This window comes from Budorcas taxicolor, chromosome 20 (genome assembly GCF_023091745.1).
Source record: "Budorcas taxicolor isolate Tak-1 chromosome 20, Takin1.1, whole genome shotgun sequence".
Taxonomy (NCBI): domain Eukaryota; kingdom Metazoa; phylum Chordata; class Mammalia; order Artiodactyla; family Bovidae; genus Budorcas; species Budorcas taxicolor.
The window spans coordinates 56183856-56196722 of NC_068929.1; positions in this window are offsets into that span (position 1 = coordinate 56183856).

A 12867-nucleotide genomic window follows, 5' to 3' on the forward strand; every position below is an offset into this window, starting at 1 on the left:
AAGCCTTTGACTGTGTGGATCACAATAAACTGTGGAAAATTCTGAAAGACGTGGGAATACCAGACCACCTGACCTGCCTCTTGAGAAATCTGTATGCAGGTCAGAAAGCAACAGTTAGAACTGGACATGGAACAACAGACTGGTTCCAAATAGGAAAAGGAGTACATCAAGGCTGTATATTGTCACCCTGCTTATTTAACTTCTATCAGAGTACATCATGAGAAACGCTGGACTGGAAGAACACAAGCTGGAATCAAGATTGCAGGGAGAAATATCAATCACCTCAGATATGCAGATGACACCACCTTTATGGCAGAAAGTGAAGAGGAGCTAAAAAGCCTCTTGACGAAAGTGAGAGAGGAGAGCGAAAAATTTGGCCGAAAGCTCAACATTCAGAAAATGAGGATCATGGCATCTGGTCCCATCACTTCATGGGAAATAGATGGGGAAACAGTAGAAACAGTGTCAGACTTTATTTTGGGGGGCTCCAGAATCACTGCAGATGGTGACTGCAGCCATGAAATTAAAAGACGCTTACTCCTTGGAAGGAAAGTTATGACCAACCTAGATAGCATATTCAAAAGCAGAGACATTACTTTGCTGACTAGGGTCCGTCTAGTCAAGGCTATGGTTTTTCCTGTGGTCATGTATGGATGTGAGAGTTGGACTGTGAAGAAGGCTGAGCGCAGAAGAATTGATGCTTTTGAACTGTGGTGTTGGAGAAGACTCTTGAGAGTCCCTTGGACTGCAAGGAGATCCAACCAGTCCACTCTGAAGGAGATCAACCCTGGGATTTCTTTGGAAGCAATGATGCTAAAGCTGAAGCTCCAGTACTTTGGCCACCTCATGCAAAGAGTTGACTCATTGGAAAAAACTCTGATGCTAGGAGGGATTGGGGGCAGGAGGAGAAGGGGATGACAGAGGATGAGATGGCTGGATGGCATCACGGACTTGATGGATGTGAGTTGGAGTGAATTCCTGGAGATGGTGATGAACAGGGAGGCCTGGAGTGCTGCAATTCATGGGGTCGCGAAGAGTCGGACACGACTAAGTGACTGAACTGAACTGAACTGAACTTTATACATAGACACATACCTGCATACATGCAGATAGCATATCCATTTACACTTAAAAAATGGATAATATGTCAAGAGGGAGGGGATATATTATTCACTTTTTAATATAAGGAAATATGTTATCTACATATATGCAGGAATGTGTATGTGTGTAAAATTCAGTATCACAACAAAGGATTTATCAATATAAAATTAAATGTTTCCTCTATTACTACTCCTTGTTTTTACTTGCTTACGTCTCTCTTTCTTGATAGCTAAATTATTTTGATGTTATAATATACTAATTATGTGCCATGAAATTAGAGTGGGGTTATGCTACACTTAGCAGAGGAATAACAAAAGATTTGATCAGGAGGGGAAAAAAAATGGCCTAATGCCCATTAATTTCTATCACTGGGTCATGTTTTTTTTTTCCCTTAATTTAGAGGGGAGATACTTGTCTTTTATAAAACAGTTTGACACCAGATCTTCTTCACCATATTTTTAACTTGTGCATTCATGTTCACAGACATGCTTACCATTTTATAAATGATTTCTGCTAGAGTTAAAGATTTCAGTCAACTGAGAAGATGCAATGCAGTGAGATTCTGCATATGAATTGGTAGCAGTCCATTCTCTTTATATTGCAAAGTCTATTCTTATAGAAATGGAATTTATGCCGTCATTTTCTATGTAGGTTGCATGGCATCTGATCCACAGTGGCAGGAAAAAAAATGATTCCAGAATATCTGCAGTATATTTTGCTGAATGTTAACAGCAGGTTCAGATGTGTTTCAGTTCTGACCTTGTGAAATGCTTTCTTGCTTATGCAACGCTTTATACATCAAACGCACAAACTGCGACCAGGGCTTCAACTGCTCACACAAGGATTCATTTCTGAAAACAAATGTTGTTCAGGTCAGTTTCATCAATGTCATTTTTCTTCTATTATTTTGTGGCATGAGAAATGCATGATATATGATATTACATTTTAAATGTGATGCAGAGAAGTCATAATGCTGATTTGTTTCATGTGAATGCTCCTTGTTCTATAGTGTTAAGAAAAATTTATTCAAGCTATCAAAACAGCTATTATTTCCAATCAGATTTAGAGAATATTGTTTCAAGGATGAACTGCTTATAATAATTCAAAACGTGTGTATGTGTCTGTATGTGAATATGAGTGTGTGTAAATGGTATGCTATTTGAACTGAAAATCCAATTATCTAAACATTGTAAACATCAGCAAAATTCTGAGGCTGTGAGTGTTTGATATTTTTATATGTTTAGGATATTTGAAATACTTAAATAGGGAAAATATTTAGTTCTCTAATAAAAGCAGAAAAGTTTTAGATTATTATCAAAATTTATGATAAACAGAAAAGTAATCAAATATGAGAATCAGAGGCACCTCTGAAGAATGAGGCACAATTTTCTCCTTGAGATTAGATTTGAATAAATATTCTTTGGATCTTTCTATATGTCTAACATTCTAAAGTGTGTGACTCAGAGACTGTGATCAATTCTGATTTGGTTATAAGATATTACAGAAAAAGTAAGATAAACTTCTTTTAAAGTATTATTTCAGAGTCAAGTTGGTGAAATCTTCTACAAATTAAAAAAAAAATCACACCTGTAGTTGCATTATTTTGCATAATACAGATATCAATCCACTTAGGCACAGAATCACAGTTCATGCACAGTAAACCTTAGGAAATTTCCTCAAAAGGATCTTTGTGTGAAAACATGGCCTATATTAGCAATAAAATAGCATGATGGCATTTTGCTTATTTAATTTTTAAAAAATCTCAAAACTACTGTCTAGGCTATAGGAGATATGGAAGAATTAATGCTGTTTGCAACTTTTGAGAGATGCTGTGATACAGGTAAATGATTTTTATCTTATCCAATCAGCATCCTCACTGCACAGACTCTGTCATGTGTGTTTGGGGAATATACAAGATCCCCTTAAATTTCAGTGAGCCTCACCATGAACTTGGTCACCAGAGATGAAGGCAAGAAATAAAGAAATATTGTGCAACCTGGTCTGCTGAGTCACTTCAATATACCGAACTCCCAAAGCTGGCACTATTTAGATGAAAGTGCTATAGATCTAGACAATTACATTAATACAGGGCACATTGTAAAAAAGTTAATGCGCAGCAAGATTTGAACAATTTTCTCAACAAACAATCATGAAGAAAAAGCATGAATTATTCTTACACAAATGCACCCAAATAGCAAGGTTTATTTTCATGTAGCAATTTTTCTCATTTACTCCTCATTCTTTTTGCAAATGAAATATACACTATGGTAATTTAAATTACTAATTCATTGTACTTTTTTCTCACAGTGAAAACTATTATTTCCCCTTTAACATAAACATAAACATTATTATTGGTATTTAGCCTCTATTATAAATGGCAACTACACAATACATATAGTTTATCGAAAACTGTGATGGACAGGGAGGCCTGGCGTGCTGCATTCATGGAGTCGCAAAGAGTCGGACACGACTGAGTGACTGAACTGAACTGAACTGCTGCCTAACTAAATATTGAAGTTGTTTTCATTAATATCAATATTTTAATTTATAAAATATTTGTTTTACTGACAATAGTGGCAAAGTGAGCAATGATATTTTAGAGCAACCACCCCAAATATCATATTTATATCTTGGTTACAGGGCTATAGAGTTTGCATATAATTTCTTGCTTACATGCCTGGTTCTTTCTTTGGACTTTGAGTTCCCTCAGTACAAAGGTAGTAATTAATGTCTTTACTGCTAACCTTAAATATAATGTGTGGTATGTCCTGGGTAGCAAACACAAATATGCAAGGGGAAGTTACTAAATACATTGATATAATTTCATAGAATATTATTTTAAAACAATACTGTTAGGTGTGCTGATTCAATTGGAGAACTGAATGACAAGATACATTGTTTTTTTCATTTTAATAACCAAATTTAGTCTTTGGAGAATTCAGTTCTAAAGATAAAGCATATAACTGAAGTTCTAGGTTATCATTAAGACGGGTACACATTGATTATGAGAGAGTCTACAAACTGTCTTTTATTAATATTTGTGCTGTACTACTAGGAAAAGTCCAAATTAATACAGACAGGGCTCTTTTTTGAGGAAAGATGACTATAACTAGGCAAAATGCAGAAATACTACTGTCTAAAAAAATAACTTCTATGATGAATTGGCTCTCTTAAATAATAAAATGTACCAATATTTATGCTTGTTTTTTCCTTGGAAGAGTTTTTCAAGTAGCCCATAAAGATGAACTGTAGTACAGCATTAAAATCCATGTGCTATCGTTGAGAATTAACTTTGCACAGTATAGCTGTGGCACAGACCTCAAATGCAGTTTAACTTCTAGTCCTTACATTGCACAATGAGATCATATAACAATTAATCTCAGATAATTGAAGTCATAAAGATGTTAGTTAAAAATGTTAGTTAGAAAAGAGAACTCCCTGGTGAAATCAGCAGAATCTCAGAGAAAGTCATTAGTCCATGAGGTCAACTCTGTTTGTAGTCTGATACTGAGTGTTGTTCATCAGGTCAAAATTTAGGTTTTTGTATAGATCATACATCAATTGGTCTTACAGGAATGACTGACATCACCGACAAGAAGGATGTTCACCTAACTCAAATTTTGCCCTTCTGATTTTAGTGGGAAAAAAAAATATATCATGAAAGGACCATGATATACATGTTGATTAACAAGCATGTTGTCAGTCTCATAAAATCCATTATAACAACCCAAGTTATAATCTTAATAACTCTTAATGGACTCAAAGCAAGAGAAGTAATTGAATTAAACTTAGTGGTGTTATGCCCAAGGTCCCAATCCCTAGAACTGAGAGAACAAGACATTCACAGCAATGCAAACGCAAAAAGGGAATTTATTCCTAGTTCGAGCCAGGGCCCAAGTTACATCCAATGCAGCGGAGTGGAACAAGGGCCCTGAGCCCTGAATTACAGCAGTATTTATAGGTTTAAGACAAAGACAGGGAGTTGGCAGGGGCGGATTGGTTGCAAGGGTTCCTTAGTATCTACTAATTGGCTAGATTTTCGCGCACGGGCTTTCTCAGGGGGTTTTCATCCTTGTCCTGATAAGCTTGAACCAGGCTATAGGGAGTATACTGATTGGTCGAGTCCTGGCGCCTGCGGAGGATGGTCTCAGCTCCTCCTTGGCAATAACTCAGCCCCTCTGTAACGGAGACTTAAGCCTACCTTGGCCCCCTGAAACCTGTCATGGCGCCTGTTTGGTCCTAACAGTGGAAAATCCCATAAAGAGTACTTGTCTCCTATCACTATCAAATAGAATATATATTCCCAGGTCCCAGCATCATTTCTCCTCAGGAGGACTGTGGAAATGCTGACCTAAAAAACATCTTTACAGTTTTTCTTTTGTTTAGCCCCCATACTGTGGACTGTTGTTGAAGTAGTGTCTGACTCTTTCAGACCCCATGGACTGCAGCACGTCAGGCTTCCCTGTCCTCTACTACCTGGTAGATTACTTATTAGTAACCCAGTTTTCTTTAGATAGCATTAACACAGTTTTACTGTTGTCATCATTGTTTAATGAAGAATTTCCAGACATTTTTCCCCCCAGGACATGTGGTAACATCCCAAAATACAAGAATAGTGTTCTTGTACTGAAGTTCATATTTAGCTTTTGCATTTATTAAAATATCCATTTACTGATCTAGCAAAAGCATGTTTTTTCTTGTTTGTTAATAATAGTTTTATTGAAATATACTCAACATACTACAAACTACAAATACTTAAAGTTTACAATTTGATAATTTCTAGACACTTGTACCCATCCATGAGACCATTATCACAATAATGATAATGAATATGAAAAGATGTCTATAAGCCTCTTTGTTATCACTCCATTCTGATCCAGGCAAACACTGGCCGGATTGCTGTTACTATACATTTCATGACTTCTAATATTTTATATAAATTGAATGTAACAAAGGTTTGTTTGTTAGGTGGAGGTGGGGATCCAGTGTATTTCACTTAGCATAACTATTCTGTGATTCATCCATGCTGTTTGTTTGAGTGCTAAACTGTATTCTATTGTATGGGTGTGCTAAGTCGCTTAAGTTGTGCCCAACTCTTTGTGACCCCATGGACTGTAGCCCGCCAGGCTCCTCCATCCATGTGGATTCTTCCAGTAAGGATACTGGAGTGTGTTGCCATTTCCTTCTCCAGGGGATTTTCCTGACTCAGGGATCGAATCTGCAACTCTTATGTCTCCAGTATCGGCAGGCAAGTTCTGTACAGATAGATATAATACAGTTTGTGTATTCAGTTATCTGTTTGAGAACATTTGTTTATTTGATCTTTTTTTTTTTCTGGTTTTTGGCTATTACAAATAAATTTCTATAAACATTTGTTTACAAGTCTCTATGTAGACATATGCTTTCATTTATCTTGGATTAATGCCTAGAATGCCTGGAATATCTGAATCATATTGTAGAAGTATGTTCACTGCTTAAGGAACCATAAAAATATTTTCCAAAATGTTTTTACCATTTTACTTCTCAGTAGCAATATATGAGATCTTGTTGCTCTACATCCTCACCAAATACATGCCAGGATATGACTTTTTAATTTTAGTCATTCTGATATGTATGGGGTTATAATTAATCATGATGTTAATTTGCTTTTCCTTAAAGTTTTTTGATACTGCTTATATTGGAGTGTGCTTTATGCTATCTGCATATCTGCTATTGCAATATGTCTATCTTGTGGCCATTTTTGTAAGGCTATAATTTTTTTTCTTCCTAATTTATATGAGTTTTAATGTATTTGAGTACAAGTCCTTTTTGTAGGTTTCTGATATTCAAATATTTTCTCCAAATCTATGGCTTATTATTCTATTCTCTTAAGAAGATCTTTTGAAAGGAAATTTTTATTTTTAGAAACACCTTTAGTTTTTGGCCGTGCTGTGTGGCACGCGGCATCTTAGTTACCTAACCAGGGATAGAATCCATGCCCCTTGCAACGGAAGCACAGAATCTTAACCACTGGACCACCAGGGAAGTCATGAGAAGTTTTTAATGTCATGAAGCCCAAATTATTGATTTATTTTTTTAGGGCTTTTTCTGTTAGTTCGGTATCTGAGATACCTGTATACATTCATATGTCACCCAAGGTCAGAAAAGTTTTCTACTAAGTTTTATACTAGAAATGTTATACTCCTAGTTTTTACCTTTAGATGTGTAGAGCATTTCAAGTTGATTTTTTTTAATATGGTGCAAGTGAAAGTTGCTTAGTCATGTCTGACTCTTTGTGACCCAATGAGTCCATGGAATTCTCCAGGCCAGAATACTGGAGTGGGTAACCTTTCTGTTCTCCATGGGATATTCCCAACCCAGGGATAGAAGCCAGGTATCCTGCATTGCAGGCAGATTCTTTACCAGCTGAGCCACAAGGGAAACCCAAGAATACTGGAGTGGGTAGTCTATCCCTTCTGCAGTAGATTTTCCTAACCCAGGAATCGAAGCAGGGTCTCCTGCATTGCAGGCAGATTCTTTACCAGCTGAGCTATCAGGGAAGCCCTAATATTGTACAAGGATGGATCAACATTCTATGTTTTAATATGAATATTCAAATATTTTAGCACCAATTGTTGAAAAGACTAGTTTTTTCCACAGAATAGCCTTTTACTTTTGTTGAAAATCCATTCTCTTTATATATATATGTGTCTATTCTGGACTCTACCCCATTTTGGAGATCTGTTTGGCTTTTCCACCTAATACCATATTGTTTTGATTACTGTAGCTTTATAGTAACATTTGGGGACCCTGGTGGGTCAGACAGTAAAGCGTCTGTCTACAATGCGGGAGACCTGGGTTCGATCCCTCGGTCGGGAAGATCCCCTGGAGAAGGAAATGGCAATCCCCTCCAGTACTATTGCCTGGAAAATCCTATGGACAGAGGAGCTTGGTAGGCTACAGTCCATGGGGTCGCAAAGAGTCGGACACAGCTGAGCGACTTCACTTTCATAATAACATTTGAAACAGAGAATGTTCATATTTCAAGTGTGTGTTTTTTTTAAGTTATTCACCACTTTTAGTCCTTGGCATTTCCATATACATTTTAGAATAATTCTGTTAATTTCCAAAAAACAAAATAAAGCCTACTGGAGATTTAATCAGAGTTAAATCTATGGATCAATTTGAGAAAGTTGATATAGTGCAAATATTGTATCTTCTTAAACATAGTATATATCTTCATATATTTAGAATTTTAATTTCTCTTGTATCATTTCTTTAAAAGGCCATTCACATCTGTGTCATATTTTCCCTAAGTATTTTGTTTATGATGCTTATGGTTAATAGTATTATGTTTTTAAAATTTAAAATTTTAATTTTGGCAGCTTATATGTATACAGATATAAAATATTTTTGTATGTTGGTCTTATGCCCTGTAGACTTTCCAAACTTGCTTATTAGTTTCTGTAGCACTCTATTTTTTCATACATAGAAAGTCATGTCATTTGCAAATAAAGACAGTTCTATTTAATACTTTTTCCTTTCTGATAATATGGATGCCTTTGTTTCTTTTTCTTATTGTACTAGCCAGTGCCTGTAGTTTAATGCTGATTAAAAGCAATAAATGAAGAAATCACATTTATTAGTGATTTTAATGAGAAGGCATTCAGTCTTTTACCATGTTGGGTTATTAATATTTACCTTTCTTACTTTTATACCAAATGGACATGGAGTGTCATATATCCAGAGACAGATGTACCAATTTCCTAGCTCTGCTATAATAAAATCCCATAAGCTAAGTGGCTTAAAAAGAATTTGACTTTCTCAGTTTTGAAAGCTAGGATTGTCAGGAAGTCAAGTTGTCAGGAAGACCATTCTCTCTCAAAGCTTTGGGTTAGAATCGGTTTCATGCTTTTCCTCTCAACTTCTGGTGTTGCTAGCAATCCTTGATATCCCTTGGCTTATAGGTGTATCACTAAAAACCTGTGACTCCATTGTTGTGTGGTGTTGACCATGTATTTCTCTGTGTCCCCCTCTTCTTTTAAAGACACCAATCTTATTGGATTATTGTCCAACCCAACAACCTCATGTTAACTTGTTCACATCTGCATAGATCCTATTTCCAAGTAAAATTATATTCACAGGCACTAGGCCTTATGACTTCAATGTATCTTTTCACAAGACACAGTTCAATCAATAACAGCTGACCTCTGCAGATGCTTAACTTAATCTAGTTTATATGTACAGGTACCTCATTTTATTGTACTTTGCTCTATTGTACGTTGCAGATACTCCTTTTTTTTTTTTTTTAAATAAAGTGAAGGCTTGTGGCAACCCTGTCCTGAGCAAATACATCAGTGCTATTTTTCAATAGCATTTGTTCACTTTGTGTCTCTGTGTTACATTTTGAGAATTCTCACACTGTTGCAGAGATTTTCATTGTTATTATATTGGTTATATAATTTGTGATCAGGGATCTTTGATGTTATTACCAGGATTTGCTAACAGCTCAGATGATAGTTAGCATTTTTGGCAATATTTTTTAATTAACCTGTGCACGTTGTGTTGTTTTGTTTTTTAAGACATAAATTCATTACATCCTTAATAGACAACAGTATAGTGTAAGCATAACTTTCATATGAATTGGGAAACAAAATTATACATATGGCTTGCTTTATTATCATCTTTGTTTTATTGTGATTGTCTGGAAGGGAACCCACAATATCTCCGAGGTATGTTTGCCACATCCTGGCATGGCTTTGATGTAAGCAATATTTCCAAGTTTGGGTGCCTATCATGGTAGTCACCGATCTACTTACAGCACTGATGATTAACACCTGACACCACAAATGGGTAAGCCAACAAATGCAAGCAAGGTATATGTAACAAATATGAAATAAGAATTTTGTTTGACTTATACTGTAATAGTTTAAGTTTTAAAATTTGGTCAAGATTTGATAATTCAGAAATTACATGTAAAAAGCTAAGTGTCACATCATACTTGAAATATTAGTGACTAGTCGGTGATGGTTCTTCATTATCTCATTGCATCCATTAATTGAAAGTATAATAGTAAGGTGAAATTGCATTCATCTTTATAGAAAGTATCTTGTAATAAAAGGGGCTGATAATTAAATGGTAGCATTTTCATTTATTCATAAATGAGACATCAAGTAGTGGTATCTATCTTAATAGCTTATAATTAACATGTCTTGCCTATATAGCAATAGAGGCACTGATTACTTTCTATCCCAGTTGTTGCTTTCCTCAATAAATGTACTTTGCACAGTCCTAAGTGGTTTATCAATATGTAGTAAATTGTTTGAATCCAAATAGTTAAATATATGCATTAGTTGTATTCTTAATGTTGGTCCAGGTACATTTACTTTATTTTATTTTCATAGAATTTAACTATCATCACATTGAAAAAAAATTGATATCGGGTACTATGGACAAACATGTTTATGGCAGGGCATAATAGCAGCCATTTATAATTTCTTGGAAATCCTTGAAGCTTTTACATCAACAAAATTATTTTACTTACTTTGATTGTTGTTTACTTCCTATATACCCATTTGTATTTTAAGTGAGGTACATAATATACTGAGATAGAAAGATGCCACAGAAAAAATGGCTGGACTTTGAAATCAGATCAACCTAGGGTTATTTGCTAGAATGTTGCCTTAATTAGAATTATTACTCCACATTTTAGCTTCAGTTTTATCTTTTCTATAAAGGAATATTATGTGCTTTATATTATTATCATACTCTTCAACTTGATTCTATTCCCAGCAAAAGGACATTGCTGCCTTGGTGATTTTCTCTTTCTTCTGAATTTTCATCCCACTGTTGTACACTGACTCTTTTTTTTTTTAATTGATGGATAATTAATTTACAATATTGTAATGGTTTCTGTCATGCACCAACATGAATTGGCCATAGGGATATATATATCCCCTCCCTTTTGACCTCCCTCCCATTTCCCTCTCCATACATTGAAATACTTTTCTCTCACCTAGAAAATATAAAGGAAAGCAAAAAATCATTATAGTCTCTAGATACTATGTTAAAACCTTCCCACTAATCACCACCTTCCTATTGGAAACAAGCAAAGAAGAAAATGTGTCATTGTCTTAGTCCTTTTTAGGCTTCTGTATAACAAATATCACAAACTGGGTAACTAATAAACAATGCAAATCACATTTCTCTTAGTTCTAAAAGCAGGAAATCCAAGATCAGGGCTCCATCAAGATTGCATTTTTCTCTTCCAAGTCACAGACTTCTCCTTATCTCCTCACAGGGCAGAAAGGCCAAAGAATCCCCCTGGGGTCTTTTTTAATAAGACACTAATCCCATCTGGGCTCTGCCCCTGACATAATCACTTTTCAAAGTCTCTACCTCCTAACACCATCACCTTGAGGATTAGGTTTTCAACATAGGAATTTGAGAGGGAAACATACATTCAAATCACATCATTCTGTCCCTCATATTCATGTTTTCTCTTATGCAAAATGCATTTATTCCAGCCCAATAGCTCTCAAAGCCCGATCTAACATAAACTCTATAAAGTCCAAAGTCATCTAAATATCATCTAAATCAGAAATGAGTAAGGGGCTCTATCTATTCAGTCAACAAAAACAAGACCTGCAGCTGACTGTGGCTCAGATCATGAACTCCTTATTGCCAAATTCAGATTTAAATTGAAGAAAGTAGGGAAAACCACTAGACCGTTCAGGTATGACCTAAATCAAATCCCTTATGATTATACAGTGAAAGTGAGAAATAGATTTAAGGGCCTAGATCTGATAGATAGAGTGCCTGATGAACTATGGACAGAGGTTCATGACACTGTATAGGAGACAGGGATCAAGACCATCCCCATGGAAAAGAAATGCAAAAAAGCAAAATGGCTGTCTGGGGAGGCCTTGCAAATAGCTTTGAAAAGAAGAGAAGCAAAAAGCCAAGGAGAAAAGGAAAGATAGAAGCATCTGAATGCAGAGTTCCAAAGAATAGCAAGAAGAGATAAGAAAGCCTTCCTTAGTGATCAATGCAAAGAAATAGAGGAACACAAGAGAATGGGAAAGACTAGAGATCTCTTCAAGAAAACTAGAAATACCAAGGGAACATTTCATGGAAAGATGGGCTCAATAAAGGACAGAAATGGTCTGGACCTAATAGAAGCAGAAGATATTAAGAAGAGGTGGCAAGAATACACAGAAGAACTGTGCAAAAAAGATCTTCACGACCAAGATAATCGCGATGGTGTGATCACTCACCTAGAGCCAGATATCCTGGAATGTGAAGTCAAGTGGGCCTTAGAAAGCATCACTACGAACAAAGCTAGTGGAGGTGATGGAATTCCAGTTGAGCTGTTTCAAATCCCAAAAGATGATGCTGTGAAAGTGCTGCACTCAATATGCCAGCAAATTTGGAAAACTCAGCAGTGGCATAGGACTGGAAAAGGTCAGTTTTAATTGCAATCGCAAAGAAAGGCAATGCCAAAGAATGCTCAAACTACCGCAGAATTGCACTCATCTCACACACTAATAAAGTAATGCTCAGAATTCTCCAAGCCAGGCTTCAATATGTGAACCGTGAACATCATGTTCTAGCTGGTTTCAGAAAAGGCAGAGGAACCAGAGATCAAATTGCCAACATCCACTGGATCATGGAAAAAGCAAGAGAGTTCCAGAAGAACATCTATTTCTGCTTTATTGACTATGCCAAAACTTTTGACTGTGTGGATCAGAATAAACTGTGGAAAATTCTGAAAGGCATAGGAATACC